This window comes from Chenopodium quinoa, unplaced genomic scaffold (assembly GCF_001683475.1).
Source record: "Chenopodium quinoa cultivar QQ74 unplaced genomic scaffold, ASM168347v1, whole genome shotgun sequence".
In the NCBI taxonomy this organism is placed as follows: domain Eukaryota; kingdom Viridiplantae; phylum Streptophyta; class Magnoliopsida; order Caryophyllales; family Amaranthaceae; genus Chenopodium; species Chenopodium quinoa.
The window spans coordinates 1-20752 of record NW_018742478.1 but is presented as its reverse complement, the minus strand read 5'-3'; the positions used below and the strand labels follow the sequence as shown (position 1 = coordinate 20752).

Sequence of the window (20752 nt, the reverse complement as noted above, 5' to 3'; positions counted from 1 at the left end):
AATATTAGGTTGTTTATTACGAAGTAATTCATAAGGAGAAACCTTACTCTTAGTCTTTGGAATACGGTTCAAGACATAACAAACAGTGAGAAGAATTTCTCCCCACCAATGATCAGCAGCACCAGAATTTAAGGAAATAGCCACTACTAACTCAGTAAAGGTTCTATTTTTCCTTTCAGCTTTACCATTCATTTCTGGAGAATAAGGAGCTGACCTTTCATGTATGATACCATGTGAGTTATAAAACTCTACAAAAGCATCAGTATCATACTCAGTTCCACGATCACTACGCAACCTTTTTATTTGCTTGTTGAACTGATTCTCAAACTCTGTCACAAACAACTTAAACATATCAAAAGCATCACTCTTATTTTTCATCAAATAAACACGAGTATAATCAGAACAATCATCAATAAAGGTGATGAAATATCGTTGTCCATTTCTGGTCAACGTTCCATTATATTCACAAATATCAGAATGAATTAAATCTAACGGTTCTGAGTTTCTAACAACAGACTTATGAGGTGTTTTTGTAATCTTAGCCTGACTACAAAAATCACATTTATCAAAGTCATTGAGGGAAACATTAGGGATAAGGCCTAAATTGCTCATATTTTTTATGAGTCTTTTGTTCACATGACAGAGTCTAGCATGCCAAATATTAACGGAAGAAGACAACATATAAGCAGAATCAGAAATTTTATTAATCTCAACATTCAGTTTAAACATGCCATCAGTAGCATAACCTTTCCCTACAAACATCCCATTCTTAGTTAAAGTAAATAAATCAGAACCTATGGTTTGTGTAAAACCAGCCTTATTAAGAAGAAAACCAGAAACTAAATTCTTTCTCATTTCCGGAGTGTGCAGCACATCCTTCAGAATGAGAGTCCTGCCAGAAGTAAACTTCAACTCAACATTACCAATACCAGCAACAATAGTGGAATGGGAATCACCCAACAACACTTTCTTATCATCGGTCTTTTCAGAATATGTTTTAAACATCCGACGATCATAGCAGACATGGCGCGTAGCACCAGTGTCTACCCACCACTCATCTGATCCACCTGTAAGGTTGATCTCAGTAATCATAGCCACGAGTGGCTCTTCTATCATGCTAGCCTGTGGTACAGGGTTAGGCATGTTTCTGCACTTTCGTGCCATATGGCCTGGTTTTCCACACCTATAGCATAGAAATTGACCAGTACCATTCTTAGGTGGTTGAGACTGTTGCTTTCCATTGTTCTTTTGAACATTCTGTTTATTTTTGTTGAAGTTATTCTTCCGGTTCTGAGGCTTGAAGTTCTTACCAGCAGGCTTGAGAACTGCAGCAGAACGCTTAGGAGCATTGTTTGTAGTGAGCTGTAAGACTTCTTCTTTCTGGTCCTGTTTTCTGGATTCTTCCTCTATACGGAGCCGAGTGATCAAACTCTCTAAGGAGAATTCCTTAGTCTTGTGCCTGAGATTGTTTTTGAAATCTTTCCAAGAAGGAGGCAACTTGTCAATAATAACAGCAATTTGAAATTTTTCATCAAGAGCCATACCTTCGGAAATTATCTCATGAGCAATTTTTTGAAGTTCGTGGGACTGCACTTCCACGGACTTATCATCAGTCATCTGGAATTTCAGGTACCTGCTAACAGCATACTTTTTGGCACCGGCTTCTTCGGTGTCATATTTCTTTTGCAGGGCATCCCACAAACCCTTAGCGGTGTTTTCCAGATTATAATAGTCATACAGGTTATCAGACAGACCATTAAGAATATAGTTTTTGCACATGAAATCGGTTTCATTCCAAGTTTCAATTTCAGAATTCCAATACACTAGATCATCTTGTTCAGCATTATCAGGAATAACAGGCCTAGGGACAGTCAATACAGAATGCACTTTTTTAACAGTCAAGAAAAACTGCATTTTCTGTTTCCACCTTTTAAAATGAGCGCCTTCAAAACGGAAGGGCTTGTTAAGGTCATTGGACATAGTAATTTCCTCGGTAGACATGATGATTATAAAGGCAGAAATAAAATGTTCTAAAATTGTTATAAACCGAACTGCTGTAAACAATAAAAACAGAACAAAGTTACCGGGAACTAGACTGAGTCGCGGACTATGTCGCTCTCTTTAGAACATTCACGGTACTGCCCTTTAATTTGTGCAAGCAGCTCGTACAACAACCGGATGTTCCCCAGGATAAAACAGTCTTTCACAAGTATAAAATACCGGCGGGTTTGCACCGAACTACCGGACAACGGAACACCAGAAAATCAGAAAGAAACTGCTCGACTGTTTTGAGAGGAAGAGAAAATATATTTTGCAAAGTGGTTTTCTGTAACTTTTGCCGTGTGTTTTAAAAACAAAGCTGGAACCGTCCTTTTATAGGTAAAGATACGTAACGGCTTAAGCATGAAAACGGGAGAAAGATTAGCAACGTTTACTGCAATTAGTGTATTCGTTAAGCAAGAATCAAGGCATTAAATCAGTGTAACGGTGCAACGTTTAGCAGTAAAACAGCAACGAGAATCAAGCAATGTAACGGAAAAATTTAAACCAAAACAGTAAAACGTTTTGTAATTGAATATTAATCAAACCGGTAACGAAAATTAAGTTTGTTTAATAACCCAAACCCGACCCAGCCCAGCCCGGCCCGGCCCGGTTCGGCGCGCGTGATATATGGTTTACCATATAGGTCCTCCCTCTCCGCAAAATGTGGGTAGCCCAAGGGCCACACCCCTTTAGCCCACTCTCTATATTATAAAGAGAGTAAAACTCTCATTTCCCACCAATGTGGGACTTTGAGTTTTTTCCACAAAATTCACACACAAAATTCACACACTACACACTTGTTGTTCCAACAAGGAGTGCTTCCGATATTGTTTTAACTGAACCCGGGCTTAGTGTTATCATTAGTGCTGTTCTTACAAGCCGTTCCATCTTCCAAAGAATGAAAAACTACACGGTACTACTCGAGTACTCGTACAAGAAAATTATTATTTAGCATCATGTAAACATTTTAGTCATAGTATGAATCCTGATACTGTAGTTTCATTTTTTTTTTTTTTTTCCTGCAGATATATGCAGTGTCCATTACCATCCGTATCGTGGTAAGAACTAATTTCTAGTCATTATTTCTTATAATCTAAACTTATAGTACTTATTCCGTTTCTTTAAAATTGCAACAGTTTGATATGGCTCGTTATATTAAGTCATGGCAAACATACTCTTAATGATGATGTATTGTTATGTGGCAGTTGGGATTCATGATGCTATGTGTAATTTGGAAATTTGATTTCCCACCTACCATGATTCTAGTGATTGCAATCCTTAATGATGGTATGTTGATAAACATTTGCTACAAATTTGACGATCAATTAAGCTTATGATATGTGGTTTTCAACTTGCATAGATTGTGATTATTAGATTCAATATATGTGATGACTGATGAATGATTTTAATGTAATGTAGGTACCATAATGACCATATCCAAAGACAGAGTGAAACCGTCTCCGACACCTGATCGATGAAACCTCAAGGAAATATTTACCACTGGAATTGTCCTTGGTAGCTACCTTGCTACCATGACTATTGTTTTCTACTGGGCAGCTTCCGACACCAGCTTCTTCGCGGTACCTAAAACCTGGCCTATAGAATTCTACCATTCATGTTTTGATTATTAGATGACATGAGAAGTAATTGGAGCCATTTTCGATACTAAAATACTAGATTTAACAAGTGATAAGAAAATACACGTGAAGACAAATCTAACAAGTAACAAGACCGCGCATAGACAAATCTAACAAGTAACAAGACCACACATTAAATTATTTTCTATAATTAGGGTGAATTAAACACTATGTTTGTTCCTAATTAGTCTTTATTGGTTTATATTTTTTTGAGCAGGAAAAGTTTGGAGTAAGAGATTTAAATCAATACAAACACAACTTATCAGCCCCAGGAGTTGAAAAAGATCTTAAGGAAAGAATGGCATCAGCTATCTATCTTCAAGTTAGCATTATAAGTCAGGCACTTATCTTTGTAACACGAGCTAGGGGTTGGTCTTTCACCGTAAGACCTGGCTTTCTTCTAGTTGTCGCCTTCCTCATCGGCCAATTGGTACGTAATATTAGTTGTCACATTACTAGTTCACATAAATTACACTATCAACATGACAATTAAATCTGGACTATATAGTACCTATAGTATATTATGGTACTACAAATATGTGTACGTGTTCTTTTCGGCATAACTCGAAATTGTGTAATGAAATGCAGATTGCTAGCATAATCTCGGCAGAAGCAAACTGGGATTTGGGGGGAATAAGAAAAATTGGATGGGGATGGACAGGGGTAATATGGTTGTACAACGTTATGACTTACATGCTTCTAGATCCTTTAAAATTCGCGGTTAGATATGCAATTAGTGGAAAAGCATGGCATCAAATGTTCAATAATAAGGTACTCTACTACACTAACTATTCACATTATTTTATTAGTTACTTTGTATTAAATTTTAGATTTATTTTTTCCGAACTTATTTTAAAAATGAATTTGAATTGGGGTGGCAATAGACCGCGTTTAGGGATAAAAAGAGCTTTGGAAGGGGAGAAAGGGAGGCGGCATGGGCGGCAGAAAGGTGGACGGAACATGGTGGGAGGAGAGCTGAAGACATGAAGGGTTTTTTTTAGTGAGAGACACTCTTTCAGGGAACTTCATTCCATGGCTGAAGAAGCTAAGCGCAGAGCCGAAATTGCTAGGTTATTTCCCCTTGCCTAAAATTATACTTTGTAGGATATAGTTCGTGCATAAAATCTTGTATAGACCTGATTTTGGAATTTGAATAATGAATCTTATATTCTTATCGAGTTTAATTTATTATTGTTGTTTTTTCAGGCTCAGAGAACTCCAAAGCAACTCAAGTAACTAGAGTGATTTCCTATTTTTCACTACTTCACCACTACCTAACTATTATATGTGAATGGGATGAATTATCTAACTAACAAATATGTATAACTTGGTTTGATACTTCGTATTACACTCGAAGTTTTGCGTAATGTATTCTATTTTTTTTTATTATCATATAAACATATATTTATTTTTTGACATTCAATTACTAAATTAATGGAGATCAACTTTTAATTATACTATATAATCGTTATTATAAAGTCCTGAAGGACGAGATAGAGTAGGTTTTACTTTTGTCATCAAATTAGTATCGTAGTGTGCCATGCGACACATGAACTAACTAATGTATAAGCAATTAAGCTTGTATGTTAATCAACATCTCAATCACGTATATGCTAGTATAACAAGGATTTATCACCATGTTTAGAATTCGGGGAGATAACAAGTACGAGTAGCTACTAACGTAGTTTAATAGTGGTGTATTACTATCATGGACAACTAATAATTTGCAACTTAATTTTTGAAACATTTTGCTCTTTTGATCTCTTACATAAAGTTATCGGCCACAATTAGCAACCACCATAACCATTCAGGACATCATCTTAAGCATGTACAACCATGACTATATGCGATACCACCGTACTGAACCCATCCGGGCTTAATCTATTAATTATTAGTAAAACAAAACATGCTGATGTCATCAACCCTTTAAAGTGTCTTACGTGTCAAACTCTCATTAAAAAATTTCCCTCCAAATTTACATATGATGTCATCATTTAATTTTTAGTTTTTTCCTTTCCTTTTATTTGCTAAAAATAAGGACTGAGTTAGTTTTGAAACTAAAAATATGAAACTTGACTTTCTCTTCCATTCTACTACCTCCTCTTTTTTTGTTGGCACGTTTTGATTTTAGCACTATTTACACAATCTCCTTTGACCGTGTTTTGTGCTTTATACGTAATGAAAAATATAGTCACGTGAGATCTTGTTAGATTCGTCACGATAAATATTTTCAAAAAATCTACTTTTCATAATTTTGTTTATCGGTAATTAAAGATATTAATGATTTAATTTGTGCATTGGCAAACGTGACTAAAGAAACGTATCAACTAAAAAGAAACGGGGGAAGTAATATTTAATAGATATAGATATTGATTGCTTATTATATGAGTTCTTCATTCCTTTAGCTTCCATTCTAAACGTTTATGCTCAATAGATAAAACAACATTAAATATATTTTGTCTAACCATTATTTTTGTATATTTTCAATAATATAGTAAATATTATGATATAGTATTAAATAATAACAATTTAAAAATGACTATGCACATGTTTTTTTTAATATATAAATAAGTGAGCTAGTTATTTTAAAAAAATTATCAACGAAAGATATAAAAATATGGAAATTTACTCATCATCACCGTACAATACGCCGGTATTAATCTAGTAATATAATAAGAAAGGGGTGATGAAACGAGGGGTAAGCCGGGTAGCCAAACACGAAATTGTACTCGTACACTCACTCTTGTATTATGAATTTATGATGTTACCGTTTATCACCCAAAAAAATAAAATGATGGAACTGTTGACCCTTTTTCCTGCACTACTCTGCATCCGTTAATTAAAAGTTAAATTAAAATAATAAAATATTGAAACAAATATCATCCATAAAAAAAATAAAATTAAAAATGGAGAGATATTGATGAAAGATTGATAGTCATACAAAAGATACTCTATAACTATTCTTGAGAGCCTCAATAATATAGATCGATCAACACCAACATTCTGCTGCCTAGGGTTTGTGCTTTTCTTCCCTTTAATATATTTTACATGTGATTTTAATTAATATTTCTCATAATTTTTTTCCTTCTTGTTATATTTGAATCACATATAGATTTTCCAATTATATATATATATATATATATATATATATATATATATATATATATATATATATATATATTAGTCCATTTTTTTCTTGATTAATTATATTTTTTTATCGTTGCAAACTTGATTTACTAATTATTTTGATATGCATATTTTTGAACTTTATTAATAATTTATTTATTTATACATATATGATGATTTTCTTAGGTAGGGAGACTAGATCTATATACATGTATACACATTAAATTTTTGATGTATTATTAATGATAAACATAGGAGATATAATATATTTTTATACGCTTTTAATTTTTCAGGTTGAATATGATGCAAAACCTTATGAATATGAAATTTGGACAGCAGAAATCTCCTGCCTCCTGGACCTCTAATGTGTCACCTACGTTCATCAATTTTTGTTAGTTCTTTCCCTTCTAATTCTTTTTTACTTTTTTATTGCATATTATTATTTTATTAAGGTATTATCATATTTACATGTATTACTATGAACTATGTTTCCTGTTAAATTGTTTTGTTTATTTTTCATCCTTTTTTTGGATTAGTAAAAATAGTGTTTTTTTTTTTTTTTTTTTTTTTTTTTTTTTTTTTTTTTTTTTTTTTTGTGTCAAGTGGGATCAAGGGAAAAGAATGGAAAATGAGTTATTTCACTTTTTTAATTTAGAGATGTGTCTTCTTTAACTGTGAAGGTTTGACGTCTTTTGACCTGTATTGATTACCGATGTGAATACTTTTTTGAAGCATTATTCTTCTTTCCTTGAAGTTCCTCCCCCCTTTCCTCTCTTCCCATCTCCTATTCTCCACAATAAAATAAATACGGAGTATCATCAAATCACATTTAATTTGAATCACTTGTCTTTTATATAACTCCGTCGTCCACAAATCTATGACAAAGAAAAAGTGGGCTTTGAGGAAAAGGATATGTATGCAAACTTGGATTTGTACAAAAACAGTCAGAAATAATCAAATAATATGATAAGCTAATTGTATTACATCATGTGTTCAGCTATCAGCCTTTTGGATAGTTTTTTCATGAATTCCCCTATTTTTCTTATTTTTAATCCTGAGGGACTCAGAGATTTTGTTTGAATGATAAGAATTGGAATGGTGGATAACTTTACCCTAATACTTTCGGATATTATTGTCCTTCAACCATGTTCCACTTGGAAACATGCAAGTTTATAAACCAATAGATATTGAGCTGAACAACTATAGAGCATTTGAAAAACAAGGTGTGTCTTATTTATTTATTAGTATTTTTTTTTATTTTTTTTTTTATTTTTTTTTCTAAAGTAAAAAGTTAATGAAAGTCTCTATAATGAGCTCCGTGAAATTTAAACCCTAAACGTTCTACAAGGTGATGTAGGGAGCTGTATCACTACTTCACCCCAACCTAATAATGTGTCTCTTATTTATTCCGTGCAATTTATACTGAGATGAAAACCACCCCAATTGTATTGATTTTGGTTGATATTATAGCGAATGGTGAGTTATTAGCTTGACTTCATGTGTTTGAACAAGATCACTCATGGTTGCGCAACATTGTATACCTAGGGGTGTCAATTCGGGTAAACAGTTCGGGTTTGGGTTGGGTTTATTAGTTTTGGGTTATAATGGATCGGTTTATAACGGGTTGAAATGACTAGCGGGTCGGTTTGGGTCGGTTTTGAAAATCATCAGGTCAATTCAATTTGGTTTTTTTTATTGCGGTTTCTATTCGGGTTGGGTCCTAATCGGGTCGGGTTGTAATTTGTTCGGGTCATAATCAGTTTGGGTTAAATCGGGTCGGTTTAAAAACGGGTTTAGCTAGTTTAAAGTGGGTTTCGGTTCAATACAGTTCGGATTCTAATCGGGTCAGGTTGTAATCGATTCCGGTCATAATCAATTTGGGTTAAATCGAGTCGGTTTGAAAATGGGTTTCGGTTCAAAACAGATCGATCGAGTGAAATTGGGGGTCCGGTCATTATCGGTTCAGGGTCATAGTCGATTTTGATTGGACTTGGTCGGTTTGAAAATGGGTTTACCCAATTTGAAGCGGGTTTCAGTCCAAATCATATTGGGTTAAAATCGAGTCGGATCATTATCTAGTCGAGTTAGTCAGATAATGGGTAGGAACGGGTCATGTTATAATCAAGCTAAGAAATAAATAAGTTGGGTTTATCGAGTAGTGGGTTGAAACAGATCATATCATAAACATATTGGGCTACGGGCTGTAGACGACTCAGTAATAACGGGTTACCGGTCGTAAACGGTTCGGTCTCAATGGGCTACGGGTCGTAAACAGTTCGGTCTCAACGGGTTACGGGTTGGAAATGGTTCAGTAATAACTGATTATGAGTTATAAATGGTTCGATCACAACGGGTTACGGGTTGGACCGGTTCAGGTTTATCAGATTTTTGTCGGGTTTAAACGGTTTTCGGTTTTAAATGGGTCGGGTTACTATCGGCTTCAGACGTAATAGGTTCGAGTTGTTTTCAGTTTCGGGTTGTAACGGTGTGGCTTGATAAGGGTCGGGTTAGTAACGATTCATACAAATTCGGTTCAGTTCAGTTTTGGGGGTTTGAAAAAATTGGATCGGGTCGGTTTTCGGTTTCAAAAAAACAGGTTTTGTCGGTTCAGTTCCTTTTCAAATCGATTTGAAACAGTTGGATTTAATAGTTCGGGTCAGAAACTGACAGCTCTAAGTATACCGCATAAATGTTACTTACATGACCGACATTCACACAACATCCTCAAATAAACTTATTTCAACAATGTTAATTTCCTTCATTGGGATCTTGCGTATAATTTTAAAATGTTTTGAAACTAAGCTAGAAGTTAATAGCCAAAGTCAAAGTTAGTTAATAGTTGAAGCTCAAATAAAATAGATTAAAAATAACAAACGAGTATGAACACGTTATCATTTCTGCTAAGCTAGGGGTCTGTCTGGTGCAATCCTCACTCTCCTACTACAATAGACGGACTAGGCGTGATTATCTAACTTGCCATTAAAAATTCTGCACTACTATTTACTTTTTCAAGGGTTATGGTATATGCGACCAACCTTTGTGTTGTATACCCTGTTGGTTTTGTTCTTCTTATTTAGAATCTTTTTAACTTTGTAATTTATTTCGAATGACTATTATAAAATTTTTATCAACACAATCATAACCTTAACTTGATAGCAAGATTAGTATTTGAAATGCGGATGTAGCATAATCCAATGCTAGCATGTTTATTAGTTACAAATTTAAGTTAATAGTTGAAGTCGAAAATTAATTTTTATGCTCTATCACATGTGTTACGTGTATGATCAAGACACGCAGGGTTGTATTAGACCTGATCAAATGGCAAGCCGGGTCGGGTTGGATTCGGGTCAGGCCAAGTTCCTGTTTTTCTGCCCATTTTCTCGGGTCGGGCCGGGCCAGGATTCGAGCCAAAATGTTGATGTCCAAACCCGTCCCATTTGGGCCTGCTTATCTAAACACTCTAAAGTCATCAATTTTAATTATTTTTTGTAATTTAAAGTTTGTTAGTGCATAAAATTATAAATTTTAATTTTTTTAACTAAACTAGTACAAATAAATAATAAAAGTTTTGAATATGGAAGTACAACAAAGCCTACAAATATTAAATTAAAAAGTAAATCCAAGTTCCAACTCAGAAGGCGCTGCAATGGAGAACTCAGAAGGCGCATCAATGGAGAACTCAGAAGGCGCTTCAATGGAGAGGTCAGAAGGCGCTTAGAAGGTGTGGAAGATTGAGAAGGAGAAATTAAAGAAATGAAAATTTGAGAAGGAGAGTAAGGAAGAGGGAGTGACCAAGTGACGGCTGTTAGGAGAAAATGAGAAATGAAAAGACTTAGGCTGTTAGGGTTTAGGTTTAATGACATAATCTGATATTCTGAAAATAAAAAAATTGGACACCTCTTTTTCCGGGCCGGGCTGGGCCAGATCTGCTGCCCATAATCGCCCAGAATTTTTTCGGGCCTATTTTCCCTTGCCCAAACCCGCATTTTGGGCTCAAAAATTCTGCCCAAACCCGGGCAAATTTCGGGCCATACTTGATCAGGTCTAGGTTGTATGTATCGATAATTTTTTTACCTTTAATTTTAAAGAAGAGGAAAAAAGAAATTAAATATAAGATTTGCGGCCGTTGGTGGAGGTTGAAATTGATAGCAACATTTCAGTTAAGTTTTTTTCCAAAATTGAAGCAAATTTGCACTTTTGGTGGTAGCAAATTTCAAGTGATGTCATTTCTAATACATTATTAATTTTAATTATTTTTTTTTTTTTTTTTTTTTTTTTTTTTTTTTTGCGGATTTTGCACGTATAAACATATCTGTAGCCGATTTTGGTTGCATGTGTTTTATGGAACAAGTCAATTAAGTCATGGCCTAATTTTCTTGTTGATGATATAATTTTAGTCTTGACCCTTTACCAATTCTTCAGTGCTGTCTTTCAGGAGTTATTGTCAAGGTACGCATAATTGTGCTCTAGCTACATTTGTTGGTGAGGTGGTGACATCCCCGAATTTCGCTTTGTTGGGTATGGCAACATCAACTTAAATGGTTAGATTTGTTTTCGACAATAGATGATTCGAGCAAAGTTGTTGTATTGGTAATTAAAATTTTATTTAATTCAAATAAAATAGGAAGATGTTGGACTCAAGTCACCTAAGTGCTTAATTTTTAGAAATCAATTCACGTAAGTGCTTGATTCTTTAAATCCTTTCGGCCTTTCAAATTGAGACAAAACACACCATCGTCCATAAATATAAGCTTGAAATGCTATGACTACTTGAAACCTAACCAGCTTTTAAAAAAAATATGAAGCATGACGCACAAAGCAGTTTAGATTTAATAGTTTGAGTAAGTCAATATTTGTATATGTACTACATTTAATCTACAATTTAACACTAAACACATTCATTAATCCATACATACCAATCAGAAATGAACACAGGGTGAGCACTCACACCATTATTATTGAATTTGAAATTTACCATACTATTTGCACCAAAATTCATGTGCCTATTCCTATACAAGAACACATGCAAGAAAATCTCACAGACAAACATCATTTAAATAACGCAAACCATAACAACTTACACCAAAGCATTAGTAAATAGTAAGATGCTCCCTTTATCCCCTATTGCCGAAATTAAAGTTTAATCCGTCCTCTATTTCATAAATAATGCACCACGTACATAATTATGCCTCACAAAGTCACAATACACAACTTTGAGTATATATATATATTAACATCTAATGCATAATCCTTAGTAGGTAAATATTCTAAAAGTATCATATCAATCGTTGCAAATCCAATAACATTACAAATCGTTTACTTTTGTTTATGTACAAATCACAATGGGTGTTCAAAACTAAGCGTATGAATATGAATAGCATAGAAGTCAATTAAAACATAATAATAATACTTATGGAATGGAAAAGGTACAAACTTTAAAGTATTCTTATCCATTATCCTTTTTCAAACTTTAACTAACCTACAAATTGAATTCATTGCATCTTTTGTATGTCTTGAAAGCTCCCTATACCAAAATATGGAGCCACAAAAATATGATAGTTGAAACTCAATATATATATCGGCTATTTCACCAAATATCACTGAGCACTTTAATAATTCACCAAATGTCATCAAGGTTTTCAAAATTCACCAAATGTCACTGAGTTTTAAAAAAAATTCACCTAGTGCCATTAATGACTGACGGCCGTTAACTCCGTTAGTCATAAGGGTTTAATCATGGCACATGTGGACATGTGTCATTCAGCTATTTGTTTTTTAAAAAAAAGATAAATAAAAAGAAAAAAAATTAAAAAAAAAAAAAAGCTCTAAATCTTAACCCAACCCAGCCCCACCACCGTAACCACCTGTCAAAGCCAACCGACAACCCAAAGCCAACCGGCGGAACTCCTTGACCTCCTGCCGGAACCCCCTAACCTCCCGTTGGAACCTGCCGAAACCCCCTGACATCCCTCTGGAACCCCTTGACCCCACCAAAACCGCCAACTCCACTTAATCCCCCTTTCCTCCTCCCGAAAAACCACCCAGCCACCGCAACTGTCTCATGCAATGTCTAGAACTCCGCCTTTCCGACTCCAGCACCCAGACGACGACCCACAGAACTCCGCCTGCCTGAAAACCCTCGCCCTGATCCCCACCCCAGCCCCCGCAACCACCTGACGCACCAACACGACGCATCATGGTAGCCACCGAAATCGACCATGGAAACCCTTCACCCTCAAACGACCGAAATCAACCATGGAAATCCAGAATGGTCATTTTCGTAGTTTCAAGGGTGGAGGATAAGAGGGGTGGTTTTGCGCGGTGGTCGGAAAACGCTGGGTGTTTTTTCGTGAGGGGAATAAGCGGAAGGCGCTAAGTCGCTGGTTTTAGGGGTGGTGGTTGAGCTGGTTTCAATACGGTGAAGGTGGGGCAGAGAGTACCGACGGCTGGGGTTAGGCTGCCCGGCAGCGGCAGTGTTGGTGGTGGGGATAGGTTAGGGTTAGGAATTTTTTTTTTTAAAAAAAAATTAAAATTTATTTTTTTTTAAGATTTTTTTTAAATTGAACCAATCATATCATGACATGTGTCATGATTAAACTCTAATGACTTACAGAGTTAACGGCCGTTAGTTATTAATGGCACTTAGTAGCATTTGGTGAATTTTGAAAACCTTGATGGCATTTGGTGAATTATTAAAGTGCTCAGTGCCATTTGGTGAAATAGCTGATATATATATATATATATATATAGTATATATATATATATATATAACAGCTTCATAAGCTTTAAATTGAAAGAGCATAGCTAAAGCTCACCGTTTTTGTCCCTAAAAGATCATTAAGCTTAAAAGTTAAGGCCTCAATTAAAGCTATGAAGTGGTATTAGAGTGGGAGATATACAATAGGTGGCCTAAGCAGAAAACACCTAAAAAGTTAAGTATCAATCATCACAAATTATTTTCACTTCCTTAAAAAATAACTTTCCCGTGCCTAAAAAGTATTATATCCACTTATAATTAAAACTAATATAATAGTCACGTTTTCTACATAAGATGTTTGAAAAGATTGTCACATGTCCTAAAATATAAATAGTTCGTGCTATTGGTTATCCTATCATTTTATTTTTACTTAGATTGAACAATGAAGCATTGTGGTCCTAATTGCTATGAATTGGTGAGTATTATTGAAGCCTAAAAAGTATTCTATTCCACTTATATATAATTAAAACTAATATAATAGTCACGTTTTCTATTTAAGATGCTTGGAAAGATGGTCACATGTCCTAAAATATAAATGGTTTGTGTTATTGTTTGTCAAATCATTATACTTTTTACTTAGAATGAACAATGAAGCATAGTGGTCCTAATTGTTATGAATTGGTGAGTATTATTGAATGGAACTAGATTTTATTTTGTTACAAGCCATAGAAACCCTATCTCAAAAAAATTGGAGTTTGCCTTTTATTTGCTTGATAAGACCCCAAAACACAAATTTAAAAGCAATGCACCTTGGATCAAAATACACTTTTCTATTATTTTATCGGTGGTGTTCCATAATGATTTGTGAAATAACATTTGCATACATTTCTTTTTTATTTTTATTTATTTATTTATTTATTTATTATTTTATTTTTTTGACAAAGGCAAATGAAGCATACATTTCTTTCACATGGCAAAATTTTGATTACATATGTAGCTATGATCTAGAATAACATAAAATCATGTCCAAATAACTAAAATTGAAATACAAGTATAATGTATCTAAAAAAGAACACAGGGTTCATAATTATGCACCTACAAAAAAAATGAAGGACCTTTAATTCTAAAATAATAACTTAGAACTTACCTTAAGTTTAAAAATAAAATCACCTTTCTTTCAAAACTATAATAGTCCACTAATTCAATAAATAACTAATTATAAAACCGATATATACAAGGCTTATTATTTTTTCAGTTTTGTATATACTACGTCCTAACCAAATAGTGGCTGAAGTGTCAAACCCTATCAATAAAAAAAATAAAAAAAAAAAAAAAAAAAAAAGCCATTAACCAGTGAAAAGTAAACAAGTGAAGAAAACAATTTCAATAAAAGCATATAGTTGTTTTTTTATTCTTAAGTTTCTTTAACACTCAAGCTTTTTGGCTTAAAAAAAACACTCCCTTCCAATTGGTCCAGTCAAGTTTTCATTGGAATTTATACATTGTTTATTTTGTATGTTTTCCTTTTTTCTACTCTTATTGTCAAATACTCCCTTCTTTTTCTTAAAATATATAACTTGGCCGGAGAAGATTAAAACAAAAACAAAACAATTGAAGAATATACTATGCGTACAATAGTTTATAGTTGGCATAGGATTTTGGTCAAACCTTGTAATCATTAATCTACAATGTATGGATATATTAAAAAGGAAAAACTATGTTCTTAGCATGACGTTAGTTATAGTTTGTGCACTATTTAACTTTTTTATATATTTTTTTTTCTCTCCTTTATTTTTGGAGTACACTCCTTTTATATTGGGCCTAGAGAATAATTTTGACCCCAAGTTTTGCCACGTATGTCATATATATTATATTTGGTGTATAAATTCTAGAAATAGTACGATAAATGTGCGAAATAGCTAAAGTTAGAATGATAGAGACTTTTGCTCTTTTACAAGTAGATAAGTTGCATTATGGCTGGCCAAGGGGGGGGGGGATACATGATTGCAACTTATCCTAATGTAGCCATGGAACTTTGGATACATGGGTCATTATAGTTGTGTGCACTCTTTCTATCAACATAGCTAAGGTTAACCACATGTATTCTTAGTGTTCACCTATAGCCTTGGAGTCTCATAGTCGATCCGTGTGTATTAGATTTCCACTTCTTAGTGCATTAACTCACAAGGGATGGTAGGTCAGACATTCTACAGGGAATCTATGAATAATCGAAAAGGGGTGTTTTTTGAAGTTTTCAGCATATATATAAAGATATAGTTGTTTACTTTATCAGATAAAGATATTTTAATAAGAATATTAGATGTTTAAGAAAAAACATATATATATACTCTGATCTTTCTTTCGAGAGTATGATTTGAAGCAATTTTTATTTATTTGAATATTGAAATAAGGGTAATGTACTTCTCAATTTGTTTTTGCTAAATTTAACTTTGCTTTGCTGACTATTTATAATTTAAAAGAACTTAGCATGTGTTGTCTCATGGATAGTGCGAATCAAAACGTGCTTTTAACTTTGTTCCTAAAGCAATAATGCCTCTAGTTGAGGGATGCAAACATAATTTGAAATTGACATTTTGTCCTTGTTAGAGGTGGTGGTTTAGAATTTCTTAAAGCTATTAGGGAAGTAGGTCAATAAGTGTACGGAAAATTATATACATAAATCTATTTCTATGCGTGGCTTTAATAGTGGGAAAATGATGGTTTAAAACTAGCAAAATAATGGTTCTTGGTTATTAAAAAATTTCTAATTGACATAGTGACTTAATTTTAGAAACCTTTTGGGCTCAAAAGAATGTTATGTGGATTAATGCGAACTAAATAACTGTTTTTTTTTTCAAAGAATCCATTATTCTTTAGGAACTTGTAAATTTTAATCTCAAGAGCTTCAATTCAAAAATTATTATCTTTAAATGGCCATTAAGTTAACTTTGCAATTTGTTTCAATTCTCAAAATACCCTTTCTTGCTATCTATCTTCTAAAAACTTGAATCTAGAATAATTTGTTTTGTATAAATCATCTATAGCAATTCATTGTTAACAAATAGAAAAATGAGTTATTGGTTCTAAGCAAAATGAAATCGAATTATTGTGTAAGTCTTTGTATTTATTCATGTTTTTAATCATTGTGAAAATAATATTGGTATAATAGTTACTTAAAAGGTTTATATATATCATAATAATAGTTTTGTCTTCTCACAAAAGGTGTATACTTGATATTAGTAATAAAAAGTAGCCAAATTGAATGATTATGATTTGTCAAATTCAATTGTCCTATTTTGCAACATCTTATCTCAATTTGAAGTGGGTTTTAAGCATGTTTGATTCACTACTGTTTGGATTTGTGGTTGCTATATTTTATCATGTGAAGTTTAATTGAAAAAAGGCATACAATGTTTCATGATCGAGTGAACTTGCTTTAAGTTTCAAAACTAACATCATTTGTTTGATATGATTTTGCTTAGTTGGATTAAATTTTGATATAGAATGCAAAATTATAAAGTTGAGAAGTATAGAGCATTCAATTTTCGTTTCTTTATAGATGTCTTTTGAAGTGAATGTATGTATAATAATTTACTCCATGCAACCATATAGCTATCATCTAAAAACAACTTAATTATCGAGTATAATATATTGCAATATAATTGTTTAATAACGGATTTATAAGAACACATGTATACACGTACACATATAAGTACATAACTCACCGTGATTCCTTATATACCTTCATAAAACCATAAAATAGTAATTGAAGTAATTCCTACGGAGTATAGCATATAAGCATATTTGCATGTCAACCATATGGTTGTCTTCAATTAATTCGTTAAGTTAGTTTTTAAAAATTGGTAATAATAAATAATTATGTAGATGGTTTGCAGCATTTGCATGCTAGTTATATGGTTGGTTCCAATGGACTATAGATGACATTTCGAATTTCGTGGGACTGTTACGCTAATAGTGCCTTACACCCAACGGGAAGATTATTCAAGTTCCAACATTGCTATTTAACTCAATTAGATTTCATTATTATCTATTGAATGCATTTGCTTTGTTGGTGCAGATAATCATATCATGTGCAATAATTATATTAGACGGAATTTGATTGTACGCTTATGTACTAGTTTTAAAGACTTTAACCAATAAGGTTAGATGACATCCGTTTCATTGAATGCATTTGTAAGTCTTCTATAGTACTATTCTAATAATGCAATTGTAATGCATTTGCCATAATCGAAATATTAACTAGAAAGAGGATAAATTATTAACAATGATAGTACTACGTATAGTATTTAATTGATGAAAATTGAAAGTTTTGTGATGAATTTTCAAATTCAAGCTTCTTTTTCATTTGACTTTTGAACTACCTCATACTTTTAAGTTTGAAATATGTACGTAAAACACATATAGGTCTCACGTTACTGTGTAATCAATTGCTGGTGTTTGTTGGTTCACCTGATATATTTTTATTGTTTTAGTCAAGTGGTTAGTTGATATTATTGGCTTAATGTCACGTATACTTCTAAAGATATTTAGTAGGTAAAAACAATTATTGGCTATTAGATGCATGTTTATGGACAAATAAATCAACTCTTGAGGTAAACAACCTAAAGATAATATATCTAAATTATGCAATTGGTATATAAATAGTCGAGAAGCCAATTGATAAGCCAAAATAAAAAGCTATTTTAAGTGATATATTTATATAATTCGATGAAAAAATGTCCACTTAAGTCATTTACTAAATAAGGTCTGAGTTTCGTGATACTCCATATCTAAATAGGAATTATTTTCTCATTGAGCATGAAGGCATGAAGCAAATGTGCTTTGGTATCAGTTGCACTATTCACCATTTGTGTCATTTAATTTTTCTGTCTGCATGCATGGTTGCACTGCACCACTTTTTTGCCATTGGTTTGGAATGTTAAGTTTTAAGAGGATTGTTGACTTTCAATTTTTTTATAATCTCTAATATGGTCAATCTTTTTACATGTATTGGACAACAACTTTTATGGAGTGTTTCACATTTTTATGGCATGTATCTTAATATATATGCATGATTTAATGGTTTCACTACACTTTCGGAGGAATTGGAGCATACTTAGGTGTAAATTTACTATTATTAAAGTGATTATATCTCACTTTATAAATAACCTAAAATTATTAGTCAAAAAGTTTACCATATGTAATTAATTAGCCGCAAAAGAGGACCCCTAATCAAAGATACAATGGATGTGCGTGTCATTTGTCTGAAAGAAGTTATAACAAAATAATTACAATTAGAATGTTCTATTTACTCATTGTTATTGCATTTATTTTACTCTTGGTTCTGTGCAAGATATTTGAGTTCAAATCTTTTAAAAATGATGATTTGGTTAGATAATCTTTGATTTAATTTGTCTAAATTAAGTGTTTGTAATCATAAGTTTAACTTCTTTCTTAACAATAATTATGAGAGTTTAACCGTGTGATTTGGGCATGTAGATTTCAGCTTTCTATGTTTACCTTTTAAGTTGTGCAATGAAATTATGGTGAAGAAAATGAATTTCATCCTTATGTAGTTCTAAGTGTTACATATATCACTACGCATGTATATATGCAAACACTAACACGCATTAATAATGTTGCAGTTTAGGACATACTTTTGTAATGAATTTCGAGGTATATTCTCTATCAACATGGAATAAAAATTTTATGGCTTCTATAATATGGACATATATGATACTTTTGAATAAAGATGATCATGTTCACATACTTATCTATTAGATTCTCAATTTTAATGATTGTTTGGCCATATTAATTTATTTTAACATTTTTTTGACTTATCAGAGGTGACAATCAAGTTATTAGGGTAGATTTTGATTCGGGTCGTGTTATTTTTTGTTCTATTGTCAATATGTTTAATTTAATAAAATAATCATTACTACAAACATTGATTATCGAGTTGGGTGGGTATGGTCAGGGAGAAACTATGATTTTTGGTAAAGTTCAGGCATTGGGTTAGATTATCAAGTATGGATAAATTTTGCCAGACCTATGGCATACATTATTAATCTTTTGACATTTTATTTAGGAAAAATTGCAAGGAAGGTCCTTTTAAGTGGTCGACCTTGTGAGTAAGGTTCTTTTTAAAAAAAATGTGGCACATAAGGTCCTTTTATGACAATTGGGTTGTGAGGAGGGTACTTTGACCAATCTCCGGCGTTGACCTCTGTTTTCCGGCCAAAAAAAGTCATGTTCTGTGCACGTGACCACTTACATCAATTTTTTTTTTCTTTATTTCCCTTTCCCTCTTCTTTCTCGATTTCCCCTTTTCCCTTACAATTTCCCTCCCTTATCTCCCTTGAACCCACCATTAATGGCAAAGTTGCAAAGTGCGGTTCCCTCCACATCTAAAATCCGAACCAAATTCCGAGATAATAACCACTACAAACAGATAATCCCTAAAAATGGTGATTTAATACAGACCAAGGCATGTATGATGATCAGAGGAGTCGGTCAATGGTTGAGGCATTTGCCAAAGTCAAATCATAGTTTAGAGAGTTTGCACTTTGCTGCCTCAATGATTGAGTCATGAGTGGAAACTAACAAAAGCATGAGCCCAACAAATTAAATCACGAATTGTTGAGATTTCTTGCAGACCTCTTATTGTATGCATCCGTTTTCAAGTTTGGCTAACTCTTGCCTAAATGCAGAATTAAAAATCCTACCCATTGATAATCTGGTATAAGTTTTTACCTTTTTTAAATCAGGAAAATTAAACCCTCAAAATCACAGTCTATTCCTATCTCAACAAATTAAATCCTCTGTTTGGATTCCACACTCACAATAGACTTAATGAGAAGACATTATACCCTGCAATTGAATTCAAATGAATAAGGATATACTCAAAATTAATGTAATTAGCAACCTACAAACTCAATTAACTGAAACTAATTACCATCAACAAACCCCTAAATTCAATTAACACATGAACCCTAGATTGTGAACATGGGCACTTGGCTATCATGGCGATTGCATTATACCGTGGCTTGCGGCCAGGAATTCGTGACTGGTGTGTCGATTCGGGTTGCCGACGGGTTATTATCAGAGAAATACGAAGGAGGGAATTTGGTTCAGATTTTAGATGTGTAGGGAACCGTACTTTGCAACTTCGTCATTAATGGTGGGTTCAAGGGAGATAAGGGAGGGAAATTGTAAGGGAAAGGGGAAATCGAGGAAGAAGAGGGAAAGG

General features: G+C 33.3%; 1 pseudogene; it reads left to right on the top strand.

The window, feature by feature from the left end:
* Positions 1-2403: 2403 nt before the first annotated feature.
* On the top strand, positions 2404-4919 carry LOC110719070 (annotated as a pseudogene).
* Positions 4920-20752: the final 15833 nt, after the last annotated feature.